This window comes from Mauremys mutica, chromosome 16, assembly GCF_020497125.1.
Source record: "Mauremys mutica isolate MM-2020 ecotype Southern chromosome 16, ASM2049712v1, whole genome shotgun sequence".
NCBI lineage: Eukaryota > Metazoa > Chordata > Testudines > Geoemydidae > Mauremys > Mauremys mutica.
In genome coordinates, this window is record NC_059087.1 from 12185608 (window position 1) to 12212549 (window position 26942).

A 26942-nucleotide genomic window follows, 5' to 3' on the forward strand; every position below is an offset into this window, starting at 1 on the left:
TAAGAACAGAACAGTGACTAAGGGCATGTCTACATTGCAAAGAAAAACCCACGGAGCTGAGTTTCAGAGCTCAGGCTTGCAGGGGTTGGGCTGCAGGACTTGTGCTGTAGAGCTAAAAATAGCAGCATAGACACACATTCAGGCTCAGGCTGGAGCCTGGGCTCTGAAACCCAGCAAGGGCAGAGTGTCTCAGAGACCAGGCCTCCGCCTGAGGTCTAATGTCTACACTGCTATTTTTAGCCCCACAGCCTGAGCCCCGAGGGCCCAAGTCAATTGACCCAGGCCCTGAGATTCAGCACCACAGGCTTTTCTTTGCAGTGTGGATGTTCCCTAAGGCTCTGAATTCAGGAAGGCACTTCAGCACATTCTTAAGTACTTTCCTGAATAGGAAATGCTCTCCTGAATGGGGGCTTGAAGCATTTTTTCTGTGGTGTGTGATAGGAAAATAATTTCCTTGGGGTTTTTGCAGAATACGAACTTGGTTTTGTAGACAGGAAACTTTTATTCTCAAACAGGCTGGGTAATATTCCAGACTGGTCTTTTACTTGTTAGGGAAATTAAAGAAATATTTAATGCAGATTTTTAAAAAGTTGGAGCATCATTCTGTTTGCTAGTGAACAAGTGTTCATGTTAAAAAAAATCACCTTCACCACAGCATTGCAACAGACATCCACAATGGCAGCCTCAATAGATGGGACAAGAACGGAATGGTCTTTAGAGACTCAAACTATCCTGTTACTCAGGATTGAGACTCATTGATGGACCAGCCTGTATTTCCCCTCTCCATGCTTTGATTTTTCTATTAATACAACACTTCAGCTTCCGGACAGTCAATTTGCCACTTGCCCCAATACTAATTTTACTAAAAGAAACAATCCGCAAGCAAACCAGTAATATGTCTTTTTGCAAAATGAGCGGACAAATTAAGCTAGATGACACTTCTGTTATTTTGATACTAATGAGCCTAAGCAAAACATTATTTCAGTACATGTAACAACTTGCATTTTTTCTATTTGAGAATAATTTACATGTCTGAAATGTAACATTTATTTGGTATGTTTACGTGTAGATTAAAATACAATGGAAAAATATTTGCTTTGCTTGCTTGGACTTCAGTATGATAAAGAGTTATTAGCATGTGTCTTTGTATGCATTGCTTTGTTAACTCAGGCAGGCATCTCTCAGATAGGAAAGTCCTGTGAGTGAGCCATGTGGTGAGTACTGTTGCTGGCTCTTGCAATCTGTCAAATTTTCAGATGTTACTCCTGGGGGAATTTTGCGCCACTGCGCAAAGCAGAATTTTGCAGAAATTGTGCATGCAGAATTTCATTTCCCCCACAGTGCTGCTGGCTGCCACTAGGGTCTGCTGGACACAGCTGAGCCCAGCTTGTACACAGAAGACACTGCTGGGGGGAGGGAGCTAAAGGGCTCCTGACAGCTGGAGTTCCCAGCATGCCCTGAGAGAATGAGAGGGCGGCACACAGGAAACTCCATGCAATCCTGGGACTGAGCATCAGGCTGTTTCTCCCTGGGCTCTGGAGGGGGACGGGTTTGTGTCTGGAGTGTGAGGGGGCATGACTGGGCTCTGGGGGAGAATAGGGGTGAGTATCTGGGCAAGAGGGGGCCCTGTGGCTGGGCTCTGGGAGGAGGGAGTGCAAGTATCTGGGATCGGGGGGAACCCGTGGCTGGGCTCAGTTGGGAAGGGAGTTCAGGTGTATTGGCTTCGGGGGCTCACAGCTGGGCTCTGGGGGGGAGGGGTTGTGGGTGTCTGGCCCCCCAGTTGGGTTCTGGGGGGGGAAGGGGGCAGAGAAACAGGAACTGGTTTGTCATAGGGGTTTCTTTAACTCTCTACTCCTGGGGGAAAATTTGTGCGTGTTTATATTGGTACAGACATACTTGCTGACAAGGATTTTGAAATAAATTACAAAAATAATTGAAACTGGCATGATTATGTAGTGTTATTTTGACAAATAAAATTTGCAGAATTTTAAAATGTGTGCAGAATTTTTAATTTTTTGATGCAGAATTTTTAATTTTTTGGTGCAGAATGCCCCCAGGAGTACGATATATATGCACGACATCCCATTGATCTATAAATACATGGCACTTATGAGAATCTCATTCGTAAGAAAACTGAAGGCTGATCTAAACCCAACCACTTTCATCAAAGGACGTCTCCTAGGACAACCTTAGCAATTACATATGTGCATTTAAACTCCATACACACACAATTACATTGTACAGTAGAGAAGAATTCTGCACTAGCAAGGAGACGGACTAGATGATCTAATAGATCTTTTCCTTTTCTAACATAGATACATTTGGAATCTGCCTATAAAAAGGAAGTCCTAAAGTTTTAAACTACAATAGAAAGCAGTCCAGTAAAACACAGTCTTGACCTTTTAACATTCTGGCTGTAGTACACAGTCATTCCTGTCCTGCAGAGTGAGTAGAATTACCAGGTGTCTGGTTTTCGACCAAAACACCTGGTCGAAAAGGGACCCTGGCAGCTCTGGTCAGCACTGATGACCAGGCTGTTAAAAGTCTGGCCAGCGGTGCTGCAACACTAAGGCAGGTTAGTCCCTACCTGTCCTGGCTGTCACCGCACTGTGCCCTGGAAGCAGCCAGCAGGTCCGGCTCCTAGGTGGGGGGGAAGGGGGAGGCGGTGCACGGTGCTCCATGCGCTGCCCCATCACAGAGCCCTCACCCTCTCCTGCACCCTGCCTGCCTCAACTCACAGCCCCCTCCCACACTTCAAATCCGTCAGCCCCTCCTCCCAGCCTGGAACCCTCTCCTGCACCCCAAACCCCTCATCTCCAACCCCACTCAAGAGCCAGCACCCCTAGCCCAGAGCCCTCACCCCCTCCCACATCCCAACCCCGTGCCTCAACCCGCAGCCCCCTCCCACCCTCTGAATCCCTCGGACATTCACACCAGTCTGGCGCCCCCTTCTGTACCCGAAACCCTTCATCCCCAGCCCCACCCCAGAGCCCACACCCCCAGCCAGAGCCCTCACCCCTTCCCGCACCCCAACTCCCTGCCCCAGCCCAGTGAAAGTGAGTGAGAGTGGGGGAGAGTGAGCCACAGAGGGAGGGGGAATGTAGTGAGCGGGGGGCAGGGCCTCGGGGAAGGGGCAAGACAGGGCCTTGGGGAAGGGGCGGGGCTAGGGTGTTCGGTTTTGTGCGACTAGAAAGTTGGTAACCGTAGGAGTGAGTTCAGTGAATGACTCCCTCTCCTTGCAGGACAGGAAGACTTTTAAAAGGTCAGCACTCTATAAATATCCTGAATACCAGAAATGAGGTGGTGATATCAAGGGCATAAGAGGATAAGAAGTCACAGAGCAGTGACTTGCAGGGCCCATTTGTTTCACACAGCCTTGGAAGAAAACTCAGGGGGATGGAAAATTTGGCATTCCTGCATGTTACCTGAGAACTTCCCAGTGCTGCAGCTAGTCACCTTCTGTGTTCCGCCACTGCCGACTAAAACATCACATAGCTAGAAATAGTTTTAGGAAAAAGAGAGGCCAGGCCATGGAACTGCATGTTTGCCATTTTGTTATCAAAATGGGAGAATGGGATAAAAAGTGAATGTATTGTGAGAATGGAAGGAATGTTTGGACAGCTGACCTTGGTTTTAAGTACCTCTGACACCTTTGATATGTAACTTTTATTTTTATTATGACTAGAAATGTTTTGATAAGAGAAAATAAGTAATCTTGTTGAAATTAGGAGAATTGGTGACCCATTAGGGATTATTATGGTGACCCACTAAGAGTCAATTATGTGTTTTGTTTGAAGTTAGCTCTAAAAAATTAGGCAAAATAATTTGCTTCGGAGCAGTCATAGGATGTTTTCTCTGGGTAAGGATCTGGCATTCTACTGTCTCCAGAAGTCAGATAGAAGGAGCCCCTTCCCCCCGCAAAGCCTAGCTGCTGATTCCTCAAAACCATCTCTTAATTTTAGGTTAATATAAACATTTTGAGATGCTCTAAACCTACTATGACTGTGTGTGTGTGCGCGTGATCTAATAAAAAGTAGTTTGAGGTGAAAGCACTCTTGCTTGTATCAATCATTTATCAGACAGATGAGCTGTGCCCCTATTCATTTATTCCTGACACCACCTGGAGAGAAACACTAAAGTTACCACTGCTTAGGGTTCTGAAAACCCTGGGTAACTGAATGCAGACTCATGTGCTGGCCATTAGAATTTGCATTTTGGAGTGTTTGTATTCGTAAATAATTGTCAGAGCGCTTGGAGCTTGTGAATGGGCCCTTATTATTTATTCTCTAACAAAAGGAAAGAAAAAGAGAATCCCTGCAATACACTGCAAAAACCAATCAACCGAATAATATTGACATTTCTGCAATGATCAGGTGCAAGGTTGCAATGAGAGCAACACACCTGACTGTTTCAGCACCTACGTCAAGTACTAAACTGCCCATTGGGCCTCCTGCTAAAATAAAAGCACATCTAAATGCCACTGCGTCACCAGGGTATCAGCTTACTGCTGATAACGTACACAGAGCCACGCATAAAGTAGGAATAAATTTCCACTCCCGTTGCTGCAACTAAATCACTGCTAACCATGATATGCCAATGGTGTTTTCCCTTGGGTGGTATTAGAATGTTAATTGATTTAATTTGTGGGCTGAGGGAAAGCAATATTCTTTGAGGGTTTTTTCCTTTCCATTATCTTTATGTCTGACCTAAATAAATGATTCATTGTACTGGAGAGATAGAAGGCCTAATTCTGTTCTCACTCACACTGGTGTAATTCCACTGCATTCAGTGGAGTTACTCCTAATTTACACGGTGGGAGTAAGAGCAAAGCCTCTTGAATTATCCAGCACCAAGGTGGAAATGAATAAGTAAACAAATTGTTATGCCCTTGCTCCTTATAGGGGAGAAGCAATTCAATGAGGTGCCTGTAACAGACTGGCAGCGGTTGCTTGTTTCACTCCTACCCTCATAGCAGATGTTGAATCCACTGGGAAAGAGTTAAATGGGTTTGCCTGACTTGATTGTAAAGCTAGTTCACTGCTCCACAGCAATATAAGGGAGACGAGAGCAGATTTCTGGAGAGGAAGGATGAGAAGGAGGGAGAGAGAAAGAAAAATGTGAGCTAGGTCAGAGATGTCCTGTGGAAAGGAATCTGGGGGGTAACAAAGCCTGGGGAAAAGCCATAGGGTGGGACAACGCAATCATGGGGTGAAGGAGGCAGGTGTTTAAACTAGGTTTTCATTTGTTTTGGAGGTATCTTTTTGTTAATAAGCAAGGCTCCAGCAGGCATAACACTTGATTAATTATTATTATTATTAAGTGTTCTGTAGCAATGTGCAATTCTGTTCAGAATGAGGAGGGGTCTCCCCTGGTTTACATGGTTCCAGAGCTCCAGTAGCCCATCAAAACGGCAAATAGAAGGATCCACATTTTCACTAAAAACTCATATAGAACAAAGTAATACATTCTGAACCTTATTTCACAGAAGCAATGAGAACGTGTGTTTCAAAGGACAATGTGCAGAAAAACAAAACAAAAAAACTACAGTGCAAACACTCCTTTGCCTTAAGCCTCACCCTGAAAACAGGATATGCATGTGATACTCTGAAAAAGTCTGGGTAAAATTTTCAGAAGTGGCCAACTGACTTAGGAACCTAAATCCTATTTTCAAGTGATGTGAGAGCCTAACGGTATGTCTACATTGCAGTAAAACACGCACAGCTGATTCGTGCCCATCGACTTGGACTTGCGGGGGCCAGGCAGCGGGGCTATAAAACTGCAATATAGATGTCTGGGCTCAGGGTGGAGCTCAGATTCTGGGACCCTCCCTGTCATGGGGGGGGGGGGGTTGATGGATGGGATAAGAGCTAATGGGCACGTGTTAGTTAAACCATCCACAATAAGCAGAGCCAAGTTCCTGAACGGGCCGCGGGGCTGGGAGGGTGGACTGATGATACAAGAACATGAAGTGAAACAAAAACATTTGTATCTTCCCTTCCTCCACCCACACACCTTTTCTCCAACCAGCCATGGTGAGATGTGAGAGTCTGGCAAATCCACTTCCAGCGGGAGCACTGGCACTACTAGAGTTTGATTCAAAGCTCAATAGCATGTAAAGTTCTTTAATCTAGTAAAATGCATTTAGGGTGACCAGATGTCCCGATTTTATAGGGACAGTACCGATTTTTGGGGCTTTTTCTTATATAGGCTCCTATTACCCCCCACCCCCTGTCCCAATTTTTCACACTTGCCGTCTGGTCACCCTAAGTGCATTAAATATAAATCTTGACATAAACTTTCTATATAACACGTAATCTTAGTTGCAGTTATGGATAAGGCTGAGCCAAAATCCTAGTTTGGACACCCTCACAAACTCTGAATGATTTCAGATTTGGATATAAATGCTGTGATTTAGTAAATTGCAACTCAAGATGGCCCTAAGTGTTCAGTGAATTGTGATAAATATGGGTTTCTCCGGGTCAGTTGTAGACCCACAGGTGGCACCTGACTGCTTGAGCTCTGTGCGGAATTTTTTCTCATTTTGGTCTGAAATACATGTTTGCTTTTCCAAGTGTTACAGAGAAATAACAAAAAAACCGCCCTGGATCATGTTTCATAAAACAGTATTTCTGCCACCTGCCCCTCTCCAGATCCACAGCCAACCAATTAAAAGCTGTATTCAGTGAATTTAAATATTTTCTGCCATACGCTCAAGCCTAGATAATATAAGCTTATATCTACATTATCTGAAATTGTAAGCAGTAAATCTTCACATATGAGAGGCAAAGCTATTCAGCACTTAGAGCAGGGTACTGGGACTCAGGACTTCTGGTGCTATTCCTTATTCCACGACTAGCCATGTGATGTTGAGTAAGTCATTTATTCTTTCTGAAAAACACATTTAACAATGGATGTTGTGAGGCTTTATAAGCCAGATCCTCAGCTGATGTAAATCAGCATCACTCCACTGAAGTCAATTGGTTTACACCAATACATATTGCCCAGTGTTTGTTAAAGGTTTTTAAATATTTAAAAGGCAAAGTAAACATGAAAACATTTGCTAGTGTGGCATGAGTTTAAATATTTGAATTAAAATAGTCCGAATAACGGGACTGTCCCTATAAAATCAGGACATCTGGTCACCCTAGGAGGAGGCAATGTTGGCTCTTATAAAGCACTTTTCATCCATAAGGCTCAGAGTGCTTTACAAAAGAAGATAAGTATCATATGCATTTTACAAAGGGGTGAAGCGTGGCATCCAACATTACCCAGCATGTGAGCTGCAGAGGCAGAAAGCCAGCCAGTTCTTACACCCAATGGCCTAGCTACTGGAATATAAGGTACTGAGGGATGGGAACATAGGTAGCTACTACTCTTATTGGATATACTTTCACAAAAATAAAGTCTTTCCTTCCAAGGACTGTTTGTTAGCTTAATTTAAACATTAACCTGTCAGAAAGAAATGTCTAAAATGCAACTATAACTTTGTCCCAGCATACCAAATATTAACTCTTGTTAAACAAATGTTAGAAATACAAACATCTAGTGCCAGGGGTACAGCCGGCACTAATTTATTTTGTGTATGCAAAATTGACTTGCTCAGTGTTCAGGAAATAATTGATCTAGCAAGGTGGAGTCTAAGTACAAAAGCAGAAAACGTAACTGAAGTCTGTCAGTTTTTGTTTGCCGACCATTATTTCCTAGACAACATTCATCTCTTATATAACTGGATTCTGTAAAAATCTACCGTGCTCTTTTTTCCCTTGTTCATTTTACGCAATTCTCTAATGTCCAAATTAGACCATTCAAGAGTAATGTTATATATGTAGATACATATACATTCAAATGTACAAAAATAGAATGATTTTGAGGAAGTTAAGGTCACAAAATGATGGTCATGAATTGTATTAGACGTGGGGAGAGGAAGGATTGTGTTGAAGTTAAGGCAGATGAATGAGAGACAAGAAGATGTGGGCTCTTTTCATGGCTCTTCCTTTGTAACCAGAAGCATGTCACTTAGCCTTACCATGCCCTAATTCCCCCAGCTGTAAAGAGTATGGTGACATTTCACCCTACCTTCCAGGGATGCTGGGAAGCAAAATTTATTATTAATTGTGGAGCTCATTGGATCCTTTCACTGCTGATCTTACTGGTTGCTTTTTCAGATGTGCCACTGCCCTTTTAATCCAAGCTTTCAAAAAAATGTCCGCAGTCGAACAAGATGGGCAGGAGAAGTGTGAATTTATAAAGTTCTCTGGGGCAAGGACCATTTTCTTGTTCGGTGTTTGTGCAGCATTTAGTACAATGGGGTGCAGGTCCATGCCTGGAGACCAGGGCTCCTAGCCTCTAGGGTGTTAATAAAATAAAATCATCATAATAATAGTAAAGCCTAGCTGGGACAATGTAAATGCTGAATCTTATTAGTCAATAGGCATTTTACCATTGATTTCAACGGGAGCAGAGTTGGGGCAGTGCTATCTGCTTTTGAAAACCCCAAATGCACCTTTTTTTCCCCAGGTGGGAGTGTGTGTGTGTGGAGGGGGGAATTAAATGCAAACAACTATATTATTGTAATGTTAAGATCAAATATTTAAACATAAAGCGAGGAGATGCCAAAAATTAGAGAAAGTTGTAATACTGCACATAAGTTTTCAAAAGCTTTGCCTTCCCTACGCTACACACAACACAGGTTGAGGCATTCCCAAAATGATGGGAAAACCAGCTGGGGCTTAAGGCATTTGAGAATGCTAATCTATAGTAGACACTATAAAGGCAAAACCTGAATATATACTACCTTGCTGAACATCTCAGGCATTTGTCTATTGTGTCTTGCAAAATGGTTTAAAGATTTTAAAACATTACACAGATCCAAAATATGCTGAACTTTGGAAGCAAATTCAAATGTAAACAAAATACATAAATCAATGTGACACACTACATATATTTCAGAGGGCTTAAAGTTGCACCTTAAAGTTGCACCATTAAAAAGAAATGAAGAGAAATGGAAGACGCAGCAATCCATTAAAACATGAATGAAGAGAAATCTAGAAAACTTCAAGTACACACAGATGCTTCATTATCATCAGAATCATGATCACAAGGGACTGCTTTACTGAGATTGCTCTGATGACTGTTAACAATCCATGTTGTATGAAAAATTCCGTTGCTGTTCATTTTGAAATATTGATTTTAAGAAACGACTAAACCAGAGTAGTGGTTTTTGCTTGATATCAAGAATTTTACTAAAGCAATTAAAGGATCAAACCTGATAAAGCAGAAATTTCCGTTATGCACTTTAAGTGATAGGATTCCACATCAGTAGGCAGCAAGAGTATTTGGACAAAAGAACATAATTAACAAAGCAAATTAATTGCACAGTATATTTAACATCTAAGGGCCTGGCCCCGCAGTGGGCTGAGTACCATTCAATTCAACTTGACATCTGTGAATGTAGAAGATATTGACAAATGACTATCACAAATCCTCAATATCAGCAAGCTGCACTGGCCCCCTGATTTAGCCAGGCATTTAAATTCTGCTTCTGGTATTATTAAATAGGCATTTAAGTCACTGTAAAAAAAAAAGCCAAGATTTTCAATAGTGACTTGTGAGTTTAGGGGCCTCAGTTTTGGGGTGTTGAGACATCTTAAAGGAGCCTGGTTTATGAGCAACTGACCCTCTGAAAATTAGGCACCTTCAACATTTCTCAAGCTGGGCAATCAAAATCACCTTTGAAAATCTTGACCAATTATCTCAATTTTATTTGCTGTTACAACATTATTTGTTAGTTTGAGGTTGTCAAGAAAATATCTGGAAAGCTCCCCCCGTCACCACTATCTATCAAAGAATTAGAGCTTCAAAAAATAATTAATATAGCTCTGGTCATTTTTCACATCAAAATTCACTCCCTGGCTAAGAATATGCATGCTGAATTTCTATGAGAGTTAAACTAAAACTAGAAGTAATAGAAATGCTTTCTCCAAGTGACTGAGTCAGAAACAGACCCAAAACCGGAAGCCTGAACTTCTGAGTTCAAGTCCTGTGCTTCTAGAACCATAATCCCCTTTTAGGTTTTTCAAATCCAGGTGCCAATGTGATTGCCCGAAAGTATCATTTGGGCATCTTATAATCAAGGAGTGTTTGAAAATTGGATTGACTGTATTGTTATCCCTGCAGTATACACCTGAATTTCCACTTAGAGCTTTGACAATTAATTAAGGAGGAATTCACAATCATCCTTCTTCACTTGTCTTTATTGCACTATAAGGAAGGCAGACAAAGTATGTCAATCCAGCATACTCAGAACAAATTATTCTGATGACCACCTAAAGATTGATACGGATAAGTGTGAAAATGAAAGTGACTATAAAATTACCTACTGTAGCATTAAGGATTCTTCTCTCCTACCAACAGGATAGACAGAAGATTGGCCGATTCCAGTGCGACATTGGAGTTCTCTCAACAGAATAGTTTACAAGGTCTTCTCATGACAATGCACACTAATATTCTACCTACAGACCAGTTATGGATATTGTCATATAGGACTACATTGTAACCAGCTCCTATCAACCTTGATTAAATAGTCAATTTCAAGTACATCTACTCCTTATTCTATTTTACGACTAATTAAAATGAAACTACGCAAATCAGGTTCCATAAATATTTCTCAACAAGCTTGCCTTATTGTAATGCACAAGGAGGACAGAATAGCACACAGGAAAATCAGCAGTTGTCATGGTAACTACATGGCCCAGCAGGTGAAAAATTCAGTCCTGTGACACTTATAAAGGCAGGATGAAATAAAATGAATTCATATGTAATGTCGAGTACAGCTTACAAGCTAAATGGTTTTTGACTTTTTGATTTAAATTATATTTTTAGAACAGTAAATGTTAGAAAGAAGTGTGAACTTCAGTGTCACATCAGTAATTAGTGAATTATCCCTTGTGGGTATTATACTGGACAGAGGTTGACATTGAAACACTGCATAATGATTCAAACCTCTACATTAAGTTCACACCACAAATATATTGCAACCGACCTTTCAAAAGCAGATGACTTTTCACTTTAGACAGAAAAGGAAAAAAAGATATAGATTAGATAGATGCTGAATAATTTTCAGTGTTTCACATGCAGGGAGTGAAGTTCTAAATAACTCAGCTAGCACCAAAGAATTTCAATTTTCAAAACAGGTAAAATGTAGAACTTCTGAATCTGATTTTCCAACAAATGTTTCATCAGTCTTTAAAACAAAATACCATGTGAATTTGAAATTAAGCTGACAATTAACCACACTAAAATGTGATGGAGCACTATATTTATGAGATGTCTTTTGCAAACCATCTGTATATTTTTCTCCGTCAGACCTTCTTTAATTAAGATTAGCTAGAGATAACTGCTCTCCTAAAACACTAAATATTAATTTATTGCTACCAATACGAACACAGCCCCTCTATCCCCTCGCCAGTTAGTGCATGCAAGAAGTTAAATCATGCAGCTTGCCCTTTACTTACATAGCTCTAAATGAGGAGAAATCACCATGGCTAATATTTTATTAAAGTTTTAAAAACATTGTAAATATTAAAAACATAACTTTAGAATATGAAAATATGTAAGGAATTTCTAATATATTCAGTTATTTAAACAATAAAAATAAGTCCCAGAAGTTTGTTTAATTTCTTTCATCATCCATTTAGCGAAATGCAAATCATTTTAACCACACACAATTGCTTGATTGTGAGTTTGCATGTTTGCAGTGTGAAACGTACAGCTATACCCATGCTTACTACATATGGCCTGATATAAGGAAAACTGGAGTAATGTGGTTAAAAAAAAAAAGAGTTTATCAGTATGAGTTTGGAAGGAACACATTACTCATGGCAAAGCCGTGAGTGAATGATGCAGTTATCTCCCAGAAGTGCCAATAACGACTTTATATGGCACATACAGCATATGCAATGATGTGATATATTTTACAAAAGACTCTTATTGATGTTTTAGAAGGTTTTTAAACATTATATTAGCATGTTTTTTGTATCCTTCCATTTATCTAACTTGAGTTATCCTGAGCCCAACTGCACAGGCATCAGAGAAGGAGAAAAATTATAACTAACAAATATTAGAAACCATAAACATGACCTATAATAGCCTTTCCAAACAAAATGTCATGATTTTATTATTTTGTATTGTGGTAGCGCCTAGGAGCCCCACTGATGGACCAGGATCCTTTTGCGTTAAGCACTGTACAAACAGAACAAAAAGATGGTCCCAGCCCTAAAGAATTGATGTAAGACATGAGACAAGCGGTGTACGCAGACTAACAGACAGAGAGTACAAGGAAACAATGAGGCAATTTTACAGGTTCGATAGCTGGGGACCTCCCTAGATAAGAAGTAATTACTAGGCAATTTTTGGAGCGGGGAGCAGGGGAGAATTCCACACTTGGGAAAAAGAAGAAAATATTTATCTTGCTGTTGGCTTTGTAATTGTTTTTATGGTGTCTCTTCGAAGCTGCTCATGGGCGTGGAATGTCAGGAGTAACCCTTTGTTGGAAGGATTAGTTGAAGGGGGAGCTACTAAATGCAATTTATCATATAGCTAGCACCTCCACATATGTGCCATGTGTATATATCACTCATACAGACATACACATCCTATACACAAAGCACTGTCAGTGGCATGTGAAGCAAGACTAGGGCATATAAAAGTGTGAAATTGTTTTGTTATTATGTAGCACTTTTCAGATGAGGATCTCAATGGGCCCTAGGATAAACCTGTGAGGTATATATGATACCTATAACTGAAGAACACAGCTGTTACGGAATTTCCAAAAAACAGGCATTTTTGGGTGTCTCAAGTCACTCCTCTGAAAACAGAGGGGCTCAGAAGCAATGAAGACTTTCAGAAATTTGGACTTAAAACATTTGCCTGATGTGAATCAAATTAATGGCATTGGCACAGCCAGAAATTCAAACCAAGAGCCCTGACTTCTGTAAACAATATTTCAATCCATGGAAGTGTGGGAGCCTGGCAATAACAAAATTTTGAAGACTTCTTTCATCTTTAATTCTACTGTCTGAAATCCGTTCCAAGCCCTCTGTGCTCTGTGAAGACAACTTTCCATGCATTTGGGGGCAGCATAACCCAGAAAAACCTTTAATTTGATCTCACAGAAAAGGCAACAGATATCTGAACAAGGTATTCAGGATATCCCTGTTACTTGTGGAAAATTATTTTATATATCTATCTATATTATCATGAAGGCCGTAAAGCAATCCTTTGCATATAGTCTGCTTAACACAAAACCAAATGAAAAGTAAATCATTATGGCCCCAATCCTGCACATTTGAGGCCATGCAGGGAACTAATTATTTAAGAACTGTGTAGCACTGGAACAGTTTGTTCAGAATCCACGGATTTTTTTCCCCTCCGCCAACCCCCAGACACTAATCCCAACAGATCCCTGTTTCCTATCATCCCTGTTTCCTATCAACAGGTTAAGGAATCACCAGTTACAAATGTATTATGAAGTTGCAATCAGAATTGTCTCTTTACAGTTTCCCTTATATTCCCAATTAGTTTCCAGATCACTAACAAACATGTTACTTGGTTGCTTCAATCAATCGCAAATTCGCTTCAACAAGACTAATTAGGTGCATTTCCCCCTCAATCTTAAATTGCTAATTATTTCATTCACTGAAACGCATGCAGTAACAATAACATGCATTTTACTCCAACTTACTCAGAAAGCAGTGCCACGTACATGCAGTTGCATCCACCTGCCCTCCTCACTGATACAGGCAACAAAAAAGAGTGAGAGTTTCATTCTGCTCACCCGTGCTGTATTGAAGCATGCTGATCAATTAAAATTAATCTTCCTTACAAGCTGGTGCTGACCTTCTAGTGAGTGCCTGGAAACAGAACATCACTCCCTTGGGGGTTGTGCAAGAGGAGGTCCTTAGTGTGCCCCCACAACTTCCTAGTCACTGTGCCAACATGAAGCAAAAGCCCATCATCAAAAAAGGTAATTCTGTAAAGCACCATTAACTTTATTTGCACAAGGATGGCTATCAAGCCATACACAATTTCCTGTTTCTCTGCAGGCCATCCAGTGAAGTCCCAAATGATCTGGAACTCGAGTACATAGTTACATTTTTGGTTCGTTCTTTAAAAGTTGACTGCTAAGGACCATGAGGGTGGGTGAAAGGGAAATCTAAGCCCTGATTTAGCCCCTGGTATCCAGCATTTGGCGTAGCTCCATTGGTACTGACCCCTCAATGGAAAGGAGGACATGCAGGGGGTTGCATTAATTGAGCTAATCAAAGTTTATCCCTTGTAAGAGGGGTATAATAATGATTTGTCCTTGCCAGCACTAGTGCTGTTATACCGATTACTGCACACACACAAACGACACAGGCCTTGGTGTAAACGCATAGAACGGTGATTGCGGTTCATAAATGTTAAGGCCAGGAGGGACCATCATAACTATTTAATACAGTGTTTCTCAACCAATTTTCAACTTTGAAAAAGGGGAATCACCAACCTGAAAAGGCTAAGTGAGAAACAATTAGTCTAGTTTGACCTCCTGCACAACCCACAGAAAAGAATCTCACCCAATAATTTCTGCACCAAGCCATAACTTCTGTTTGTGCTAGAGAATATATTTTTAAAAAATAGCCTTACGTTAAAGAATGGGAGTGATGGAGAACCCACCACGCAGGGGAACAGACTAGATGACCTCTCGAGGTCCCTCTAGCCCTATGACTCTACGTTAGCCTTACTTTCTCCCCCACATTGTTTTAAACTCAAATTTTCTTGGCGCTTAAGGATCTAATCCTGTTCTCAGTGAAATCAACTGGAGCTTTTTCATTGACCTCAATGAGAAGATGACCGGGCTCTGAATTAGAAGATTTGCTTTGTGACATTAAAAGACTTTGGGAAATGAGCCATGAGAAATAGAAAGATGAAATTTTTTTACAAACTGGATTAATAGAATGTTACAAATGTATATAGAGTTTGTGGGAAAATATATCCAAAGCCATAAGACATAACAAAGAAAATTAAAATTACTTCTTGGCACTGAATGCGATGTGAAAAACATTGAATTTGAGATTTTAATAATTCAACAGATTTGGGGAGGATGAATATAATTATTAATTAACAAAGTAACTTGCATGATGGGATGTTTTAGGGCAGTGGTCTCCAAACTTTTTTGATCACGCACCCCATCAGTAAAAATTTTTGAGCATGCACCCCCTGCGGTGCCGCAGGGCCAACTCTACCATTTTTGCTGCCCCAAGCAAAGAAAAGCGCTCAGACTCCCATCCGAACTGCCGAAACAAACAAAAAAAGCGCTCGGACTCCTACCCGAACTGCCATGAACATAAACACATTTTGGTCAGGTTTCAGAGTAGCAGCCGTGTTAGTCTGTATCCACAAAAAGAACAGGAGTACTTGTGGCACTTTAGAGATTAAAAAATTTATTTGAGCATAAGTTTTCGTGGGCTACAGCCCACTTCATCGGATGCATAGACCGGAACATATAGCAAGAAGAAATCCTAGAACTTGGTGGGAATAGGTTAGGGTGACCAGACATCCTGATTTTATTTGGACTGTCCCAATATTTACTTGTTTGTCCCGCATCCTGACCGAACATCGGTCGGGACGTGAATTGTCCCGATTTTTGCCCTCCGGTGCACAAGTGGAGGGGGGCTTGTGCCCCCCCAACTCCACCCCGGCCCCGCCTCGACTCCGCCCCTCCCTCTCTCCCCCATTGGATCCCTCCCCAAATCCCCACCTTGGCCCCGCCCCCTCACTGCCCTATTGGATCCCTCCCCAAATCCCCGCCCTGGCCCTGCCTCTTCCCCAAGCAAGCTGCATTCCTCCTCCTCCCCGCTCCCTCCCAGGCTTGCGCTAATCAGCTGTAGGGTGGTGCAAGCACTGGAGGGAGGGGGGAGAAGCAGGACGCATCAGCCAGCTCAGGGGAGGTGGAGGTGAGCTGATGCGGTGGGGGCGTGGGCGTGGAGCTGCCGGTGAGTGCTAACCCCCCTCCAATTTTTCCTATGCTCCAGCATCTCTTGGGTTTTTTGTTTTTTCCTCTGCCGCCAGCTCTTGGGCTGTTTTTTTTTTGTTGTTGCATCCCCCCCTCCCCGTCCCCGCACGTCCCGATATTTCACGTCTCTCATCTAGTCACCCCAGAATAGGTACAGAATGGCTGTTACTGGAAGCTACTACTATCTTTTACCAGAATGAAGCTTTGAAAGTTTCTCATGCTGAATTAAAGATCAGAAAGAAAATAATTAATTCTGATATTAATTCTATTTCACTTTAGGGGTCTTTACAAATTATTTAGCATTTAATTTCTTTGGTATTGCAACATAAATTGTCAAGTCAGCTACGAATTTGAGGCCTACATTTTAGCTTCCCTCAAGTCTGGGAGGGTTGAAATCTTGGATTTTTGTTTGATCAATTATCAAAATAGTAGGAAGGCTCATGGTTGAACCGAGATCTGAGCTTCCTCAAAGTTATCTGATCTAGAGGCTTATGTGCAAATGAGGGCTAATGATTCGGATATCTTTGAACCTAATTCTGAGAAAAACCAACAGACCCCTGAACACAGCAAAGAATATACAGAAACAACATAATTTCTTTTCTGTACATGACTATTTACAAGTACTACAAAGATCAGCTGAAATCAGCTCACGCAACATCACCCCTTTCAACTGATCTGCTGCACTGGATTTAGTCCGTTTGGTTATTAACACTAGCCAACCGCCTTCCCCATCTTGACAAACTGTAGTAATTGTGAGAGATGCATTTAAAATGTTACAACATCAGGCTATCAAATGGCAAAGGATGATGGATTGTTATCCCTATACTCTCCTTTTGGTCAGAATTAGCCAATGTCCCCTGCCCATACAAAACATTCAACAGCCTTGTTTATTTTATCCAAGAAATGACAACAGCAAAGGAAACCAGTAACTACCGGAAAATAAGGTAACATTAATGCAAACTCCTATTTCTTCAGTACATGCCAAAAATGGGTTCAGGAACAGAGATAAAGTAAAAACAAGACTATTGGGCACGGAGGGAGAGAGAGTGAGCTGACTCTGGATACAGTGAGCCAAAACTTCAGCTGACAAATTACTGTGGGCCCAATGAAGTTAATGAGTTACACCATTTACCTCAGATTGAGGATCTGGCCCAATAGTTCCACTTACATTAACAATATAATTGAATGATTTAACTTTTTAGCAAGAATATTTAATACATTTTATATACACACAAAAGTAAATATATAGTATGTCTCCTGTAAACAATGTGCAGTCTCTCATATTTATATGATTGTTAGTTTATAGATATAGATATATATGCAATTATTGAACTGAGAAATGCCAGTGTAGAAAAGTTATTCCGGGAAATGGATGTAGCAGCTAATTATAGCAAGACTGTGAATGCCTCCTCACCTAAAGGTTGCCAACCCTCCAGGATTATCCTGCAGTCTCCAGGAATTAAAGATTAAACTTTAATTAAAGATTATGTCATGTGATGAAGCCTCCAAGAAGACAAACCTACCGCACATGCACACACTCCTATTATTATTAAATAATTTCCAATTAAGTTGCTATCACTCAGGGAACAGATGATGAAAAAGGAGGAAAAAAGAGAGAGAGAGAGAGAGAGAGAGAGAGAGAGAGAGAGAGAGTAAACCAAAACTGTCAAATACCAGTGCAATTGATTCAGCACAATGAGATATAATGGTAAACCTGGTATTAGAGACATCTGCTAAAGGCCAAAGTTGCATAATAGGCTGCAATTATATGATGTCTCCCTTTAAACATGCCTGTTTGAATAATGCACAAAAACAGGGTTTCTTGGAAGCAATTTACAGTACCACATCAAGACCCTGATCAAACTCCCATTCAATAGTCATTGAATAGACTCTCTGTGACATCACTGAGCTTTGGTTGAGGCCCCTGGGCCTAGATACTGTATATTAGTAACACCATATGATTGGATAGCAGTGCAGATGAGTAACTAGTTTGTGATAAATAGTTTATTTAATACATTTCACTTTTCTGTTTCTGAATTTTTCATGAGCAGACTACAGAATTGTCAAGTCTATTTGTTTGAAATTATTTGTACACTTTTTCCAGTGAATAAATCCGGGAGTGTAGACTGCTGGTGAATATCCAAATTAAAATTTTTGCAAACTGAAATCCACTCTCTGTTGGTTTGTTGCATAAGTCACTTGATCAGAGAACAAAAACAGTATCATGTGTCTTATGCAAAGTGCAGACTTCAAGTTGTATATTCATATGAAACATTCATAATTTGTTCTGCATAGGGTAATTACATAAACCGTGTGATAGTGGTTTTGTTCCTTGACTGGATGACCTACGTAGCTAACTAACATAGTGTGAACTGACAACACAGCATCATTTGAAACTCCATTTTTATGAATATTCAAACATTTTACAAGTTTTTTGCTCCAATTAGGTTTGAGCACTTGACTATTGATGGAACATAAACCTGAAAGGGTGGCAAATATGATCAAATAAAAATCTACTTTCAAATTTGAGCAAATATTCATGAGTAATTCTTGGGCTTCTGGTATTTATTTATCTTACAGACAATTCGAGGCAGGGACTGAGTCTTTTTTAATGTGTGGACAACACCTAGCACATTTTGGACTCTACCATAATACAAACAATTGATTAAGATTACTGCCATTACAAAATCTGTTTACTAGACAATGGATGACAAATTATGGTTATTATAGGGGGAAATGTGATTTTCACCATTTTTTTCAAATATTATATAATTTTTTCCTTCTGTGTTTCCCTGATATTATTCTAAATAATTATGTATATATACACACACACACACACACACACACACTACATTTGAATGGCTATGCATTACCCCACATTATGAGGAATTCCACTTACTAGAGTCTTCAGTTTATCTCTACGACACATGCACCTGGTATCTTGACCTAACTGAACTCAGAGTTGGGGCCCAGATTACAGTCACTGTGTATTACTGTAAATTATTAACTTAACAAATACTCCATCTAGACACTGAGGTGGCAGTTTCACATCATTTCAAGCTGCTGCTGCTTCTATTTGTAGCTTCTTCTAATTTGGGATTTTGGTTACACAGTTCAAAGATCATAACTGAACCATGACCATATGAGGTATACTCTATTTTAAATAACAGTGCATATGAAATGTACCTACCTTCCTGGACAAGAGCACATTGAGAGGAGGCTCTATACAATATGATAATATGCCATCAAACTCAAACCATTCTCAATGCCTTTTGTCTCTAGAGGCCAATCAATGTAGCCTTTTAAAATCAATTACAAGTTTAATTCATGGATTTGTGTCTCTATGCAAATGAGAGATATACCTAGCAAATTAGCCTTCCCTATCCTTGCTTTACGGTAAATCACTTAAACATTGCAGATCTTAGATGAAATCTCTCATTACACCAACACCGGAGTTAAATTGTACTAAGTACCACTGAATTATCTGATACTGCCATATGGCAGGAAAGCAAAATGAAGGGTGATTCCTAAAAATTGAATAAAAGGCTCAGATGATTGTGCATTTTCTAGCATACCTCAAAGTGAACTTTATCTCCTTGGCTGCTTTCCCCATCTAGTCCCTAATGAAGGCTGACACCTGAATGAGAAAAAATAAATCTTTTTTCCCCTTTTGCTACAAATTAGAGGTCTGGCAGATCGCACTGCTCCAGTGGCAATCAAAATGTCTGTCAGCCTAATAAGCACATTTACACGTACAGTATGAATATGTCTCCTAAATTTCCTAATGCAGAATGTACGGCTCCAGAGTTTAAAGTATTTCCAGCCCTGCAGCACTGAACCAGCTTCCATCTTTGACATAAATGTTTTGACAAGAATGTACTTTTATGAGAGTGATTTCTTAGGGCCTCACTGTAAATGATATCTGTGTGCGCATGAACGCCGCTTCTCTGTGATCTAAGGTTTCTGGGTGAATATACATTTTAAAACAGAAGATGCATGGCCCTGGCAAAGCAAATGTAAATATTTGAAATGTGCTGGGGTTACTGTAGGTGTTAGATTAGAGGAAAAGGAATATCTGAATACACTGCACTTTGCTTTCTGCATGGCAAAGTGTATATCCAGTTTTAGTTTTCCAAATTAAGGCCCCCACTCTGCAACTGATCCCATGTAGAAGGATAGGATTGTGGCCTTAATCTATGAATATGAACAAATTGGGGCTTGGGTTTATTTTGTTTAATTTGCACACAGGCAGCGTGTTTCCCCGCTAACAGAGACCAGTCCAGCTGACACAGGAGTCTCCAAACTCTGTGTAAGCATTTTGAAAGCAGATAAGCCACAATTTATTTCTGCAGAAGCTAGAAGCAAAACGAAGAATTGCCCTTAAAGCTATCTTTTCCTGACTTTCTGCAAAGCAATAAAAGGAATATGCCAATGGACAGGCTTTATAAATCCACTGGCAAGGCAGCAGTGATAGCGATGATTTCTGAATAGCAGGTTTTGGAGGAGGGGAAGGGAGAAACAAAGAAAAAAGAAATGTAATGTTCATAATAATTTAAAGAAGCTGAAATAGGGTTTCTGTTAGAAAATGCCCATCTCCAGTTTATTTGTTATGGGCTAATTAAAAATCATTGTTGTAATATAGGTAATAGACAAGGTCCAACGGCCTGATCTTACAAACATTATGTGCTCATATATCCTACTGAAGTCAGATTAGGGCATGAATGCAGGATTGGTCCCAACATCAGGTATGGTGATGCTATACCCTGGTATAGCAAATGCAGAGTTTGGAAATATTATATGTCACCTATTTCAAATGTGCTGTTATTCCTCTAAATCAGCACTCACCCTCTCCATTCTTCCCCACCTCCAACATACTCTCAGGGGTAGTCTACGGTGCTTCTATTTTATAAATAATCCCAGCTCCCTGTAAATCAATATAAAAGTGCATTAAACAGAAAATTTACCATAGGCCCTCTTTTTCTTCTCTTACTTAATCTCACTCTTTTTACCCTCCAATTTGTGCTATATTTAGTGGGGGAAATTATTTTATTTTATTCAAATGATTTCTGCTGCAACTGCTGATTGTAATCTAGAGGATTTCTCTTCTCAGCTGTTTTTGGCTAATTCTTAGAAAGGAGCTTTAATTATGGAACAAATTGGGGGGGGTGAGGGGAGGAGGCAAAGAGAGAGAGAGAGTATTTAAGCAAAAAGCAATTTCCTGTTCTCCATTTCCCTTGCTATTTAGGGTATTGATAAGTAGTGGATTTAAAAAAAAATTCTTCCACTATCAATTTAATAATTATATTTTCAGAGTAACACTTTACTTAAAATATATGGTGAAGGGTTATCAGTTAAAGTTTCCTTACTACATGTTGGAGACTTTAAGAGCAAAGTTCATTTCCCCAAGCCATATGGCAAATTTTTATTCTGTTCTTCCACACATTAAAGGTATATGAACGTATAATTTTCATGACTACTTACATGTAAATCATTTATAGGTTGGACATGAAAATTCACTGCTGACTGCAATTTGATACGCAAGGGATCAGACTTCTGTAGACTTTGCAAACTCTTCTGTAAAGGGTTCTCTAGGTAAAGACAACTTGGTTTTCAGTTGTGACTGTCAGTAGAAAACAGTGCAGTGGCATTAAACAACCTGCAGTCATGCCTTCCTTCTGCAGAATCCCCACCCTACGTAGTATCTTCCCTTTCTTTCTCCTAATATGTCCATCTGACAGTACCCAGCAAGTTTGAATGTTTTTAGCTGGGTTGCAGTACTGCACATGTTCCTTGGAGCCTAGAAAATATGAAGTGAACAGTGGGAATTGTCAAAGAGACAACTAGATACTTTAGGCTGGTAAAGATGTGGGGCAAGGAAAAGTGAAAGAGGGTTCAGATATCATTCACTATATGTTTAAAATGGACACTTTGGCCAGTTTTGTTGCCATATTGCTCATACTACCCCTGTGATGTAGGCAAGTATTATTATGCCCATTAGTAAAGCCCAGAGAGGTTAAGGCTTCTGTTTTGTTCTTCAAAGAAGCCTAAAGGACTTAGGTACCCAAGTCCCATTGAATTTCAATAAGATTTGAGCACTTCACTCCTTCAGGCTGTTTTGAAAACCCCAGCCTACATGCCTTGCTCAGCCCAGGAGTCCTGGCTAACACTCACATGCTCCACTCAGCAGACCGCTCTAATACACGGATACAGGTATCTCCAAAATGTTGTTTTATTTATTTATTTATTTATTTATTTTTTGGCTGCCTACCATACTGCACCTAAGTTTATTTTAGAAGTTTTCTGCAGGGCCAACCACAGTTAATGAGCAATGAGATAAACCTCTTTGCTTTATTATTCACTGCACCTCAGGCGTGCAGGATAAGCGTGACACTTCCCAGTAGCGGTGTTCTAAAGCCTAGTGCCACACAAAGATATTTGAAGTCGCCGTGATCTTCTTTATGTTACTCTCTTCTTTTGGGGTCCTATACATGTGTGATCACGTTCAATATAATCACTTTAATGTAATGTGACCTGCTGTATGTTACGTGCACCATTAACAAACCCACCCTTGACTGAAGCAGGATTTAGTTCATCCGAGGGAAAGGTCATCACAAAGGCACCAAACTCTGGGATTCTGCTCTTTTGCTAAGCTGACCACTATTTAAAGGGAGACTAATAGCAGCATATATCTTACTCAGCAGATGAGGTTAGAACAAGCTTATTAAATGAATCTGAGGGCTGGAACACCATTCATCACCATTAGCAAAGGAACCAAAACCACATCAGTACAAATGCAACTTCTTCCAGTTCCCACGGAAGCAGCTTTGGGGCCTAATGTAGCTTTTCAACCATCCATTCTAAATGGAAGTTATCCCATGAATTTGGCCTTCAGTTATCCCGATAAAATATACTTCAGATATTTTTTGAGAAGGGAACAGTCAAGCTAATTACTCACTCTCCTGGGGGCAGATGTCGCCAAAGAATGGTAGTTCCATCGAGTTTGTAGGTTAAACGCCAACTTGTGAGATAGGAAATTAAAGGGCAGGTTTAGTCAAGAGCTGAAGAAACTTGCATGTGGTGAGGAGAAAGCTTTCAGTTCCCACACAGCATCATCTGCAAAACTGCCTCCTTCAATCAAAGCACTCAGCCGAAGATACACCCCAGGACAGAAACTTTATATGATCAGAACAAACTCACAAGGGGCAAGGCCACTGTTTCTAATCTTCATCACCAATATTTGCACAGAAATTTTCATTTTCAAATGCACTTTTCACATATTTCTGACAACTAACGACTAACAATCTATCTAGGTAGTCATATGGTCCCAGTCACCATGGTATCTGACCATTGGTTTCCACTAATTGTAGATTTGGAAAGGTGTGTTTTCCAGATCCCTTAAAGTATATATATGTTTTTCATCTGGAAATATCAATACATAACATCCCTGTGAGATAGATAAAAATTATCCCCATTTTACATATGGAGAAACTGATAAGAGTTCAAGGTCACACAGAGATTGTGTATCAGCACTGGGATTAGAACCCAGGAGTTCCTAACTTCCAGTCCTGTTTTCAGACCAATAGTACTTTCTGTCTCTCTTTTAACAAATCAGCAGGTAACATTTTTCACTGTTTGCACTGCTAGTTAAAAAAATAAAATGACTGGAGGCTGGAAGGGAATCAAGAAATCTTATATTTTTCCACATTGTCTGCCAATGTCATTCATTCATTTAAAATAGATGTAGATGGAATGCTTTGTTCACACTTTTTACTGGAAACAATATCCTCCATCTTAATTTACCTTTTACGTAGAACTAAAGACATTTTATCACCTTTGTAAAGCACTTTGAGATCCTTGTTTGAAACAGAAACAAATTATTGTGATTGTTAATGCAGGAGGAAGTCATGAAAATCACCTTCCGCTTTCTTTGAAATTTCTCAGCATGAAGTTGTGAGTGTTTTAAATGTCATGCTTCCGATCCTTTGAGGTGTGATTGGAGATTATCTGCTTAATCCATTTCCTTCACTTAGGCATTTTTGATTTCCTATAGCTATGCAAAACTTTGTTCTGCTTAATAGACCTGTGCAATTCTCTACAGAACACATGCAATAAAGTGAGGGGGGGAAATATGTATACCGTTGAATAATAAAGAAGTATATTAAAACTGAGAGAAGTGAACAGGAGCGGCTAACGGGAGTTTTGCAAGGGAGTTCTCCAGGTGAAGGAGTTACCCTTGGGGTAAGTTTGTTGTCTGTAGTGTGTGTGTTTGTGTTTGTGGTGTGCTTGACTGAAATATACTGTGTGATCTGTTTGTTTGGGGGACCGAGTGCTGAGCCTAGCAGCCTGCTAGGCAAGATTGAGGGTTTCTTAATGCGGCTTTGATCCTTAAGCCCTTTAGCACCTATGACAATCCCATGCAACGAGGTCGAGTATTTATTTTTCCCCTTTATAGAATTTCACAGTTAATCACGACCAATATAAACAGGGAAATTACAAAAATGAGAAAAATCCATAAAACAGATTAAAATAAAAGCCACTGTAAACAGTAGATTGTTTCTTGTTAGTGAGCTCAGCAGATGTTATGAATAAATGCAAGAAGATACATTCAACAAAAGGAGACTAGATTAGGCTTTCCCCTTTAACCTGCTTGCGGAACATTGCTCTCTTAATTAACACCATAGAAAGAAATGCAGAATTGATTCCAGATAATTTGACAACTCATTTTCTCTCAATTATCCAAGTTATTTGAGGGGCGGGGGGCAGAAAGATCTGTCAAACCAAAATACACTTTAAACATCCTGCCATTAAAATGACAACCGATAATCTTTCTCAGTTTGAAATACATAATATCTATAGAATATAAAAAGCCAGCTCCTTTCTTTCCCTTCCCTTCCTCTATTTTTTAATATTTATTAATATCATTATCTGAGTGTAGAGTCAGGGATCAGCATATACTGGTAATCAAGGGCCACTTAATCACGTGGTGCCTAAAGAAACTGTTCATCTGCCAAATTCATGTTAGGGACTGAGATATATGGTGGTTTGTGTTGGGATATGAAAAGCCTATGAATCAAGACTGAACTGCTCATTTGTGGAGAAAACTGTTTTCATCTGGTTTTTCTTTTTATGCTTCTCTACTGCCATACTTCTATATTGGGACCAGCCAACAACCACTCAGTTGACATTGTCTGCATTGAGGCAAAACTAGCAGAAGGGATTTCCAAGATTTTGGATGTGGTAAGAAGTTCATGACCTTACCTGGATCCTAACTAGATGGTGGGGGCCTCTAACCAGAATAATTAATCCAGATCCCCCCCAAAGGAAAGTTGAACTCTGATCTGACTCAGAATTCAGACTTTGCAAGTCAAGTTAATCAAGGAGGGAGGGGACTGGGAGAGGAAAGGAAATATTCATAAAGCATTAAATGCTGCCCCACTCTTGGTTCACAGACACAAACAAAGACACACACACACACACGAGATCCAGCCCCTGCTGGCTAACAGTTTAATTCTAATAGCATGGAAAACCTAGTCTTTCCCAAACATTACAGCATCATGCCAACATATGAGAGCCCGTAAGTGAAAATAACTGGAAACTGACTATAAAAAAGTGAAAGTGATTAGTCTTTTCTCCTGGAATTCTTTTCGCACATCACCTAACCTGGATGATCAGCATTAACAGTAAAAATATATATGATTTTTAAAATCGATTCTGTTTTAAAAATCTAAAGTGATGTTAGTATCAGAGTTAAGGAGATTATTCAAATGATAAGATATTTAGACACTACTGGCATGTCTCTAACTTGGAAATTAAAGCAAAACGAAGTAACCTACTTTTATTCCCAAAAAAACAAACAGAGAAACAAAAAGTTCCTTCTGTATTGCCAGCATCTTGTTCCCACCACATCAGTCTGGTACAGCTGAGGAATCCAGCAACAAGATATTCATTCATTCATTTAATTTGTGTGGTACCTTTACACCATCTCCTCTCCAGAAACAATAACCTTTAATGCTTGTCTTTGTTTCTCCTGTTAAGTTTTATAGGGTTTATCCAAAGTAGCCAATGATATGTTACTGGCATCCATACATCCTATTAGACTTTCACTTCAAGATGCACTAGACCATTTCTGAGGACAAGAAGTAAGCATTTACCTTAATCTACAGGTCATTCTGAACAGCACATCATTCACCAAGACATAGTCCAAGAACAGCCATTTGAGTCTTTCAAAGGATACAGGATGACTGAGATGGTGTGCCAAGCATAAGCCTAGGGCCTTTGACTGAAATCAAGCCTGCAAGTGACTGCACTGGGATTGTGTGACTTTTTTTGTGGGTGTCAGTTAGAGGACACACTGACTGGGGAGATCAAAGTCACATGACCTCAGGGGGGCTTAAATATTCAAGGGCCAGCGAACACTAATTGAGTAGAAGGAGTTGTGGGTGAGTGGCAAACAGTTAAAATGCACACATGAGCAGGAGAACAAGGAATGCAAACATAGTCCTTGTTTGTGACTTCCCACTATCCCTAAACCAGACTGTGTATGTGTGTGGCAGGGTAGACTAGATCCGGATGCCCCCTGCTGGAGGACTCGTGGCCCTGCATCATCCTGCTCCAGAACAGAGCAATGAGAAGTCCTCCACGCAGCCTAGAGTGGCTGCAGAAGAGCAGCCAATCAGGGGAGCTGATGGAGTGACCAATCCAGGGCTAGAAGGGCCCTATATAAGACAAATAGCAGAGCAGAGAAGTCAGTTGTGCGGAGCTCGAGGAGTGAAACCTGGGTGACTGGCTGGCTGGAAAAGCAGCAGTACCATGGACAGCTCACTGTAGAGCACTCACTGAAGACAGGACTGAAGCCCAGGGAAGGCTGCTGAAGAGCAGGTGCCTGGCTGGT

At 40.3% G+C, this 26942-nt stretch overlaps 1 protein-coding gene across 3 annotated transcripts in view; it reads right to left on the bottom strand.

The window, feature by feature from the left end:
* The window catches only part of RIMBP2 (RIMS binding protein 2), a 338869-nt gene that overhangs the window by 161598 nt on the left and 150329 nt on the right, over positions 1 to 26942 (bottom strand). Inside the window, exon 1 of one of the 3 annotated variants that reach the window (XM_044989709.1) lies at positions 13742 to 13877. The exons of the other annotated variants lie outside the window; for them this stretch is intronic. The gene's annotated coding sequence lies outside the window, so the exon portion shown is untranslated. Of the gene's footprint in view, positions 1 to 13741; positions 13878 to 26942 lie in introns of those variants that run through there. 3 annotated transcript variants of the gene reach the window in all.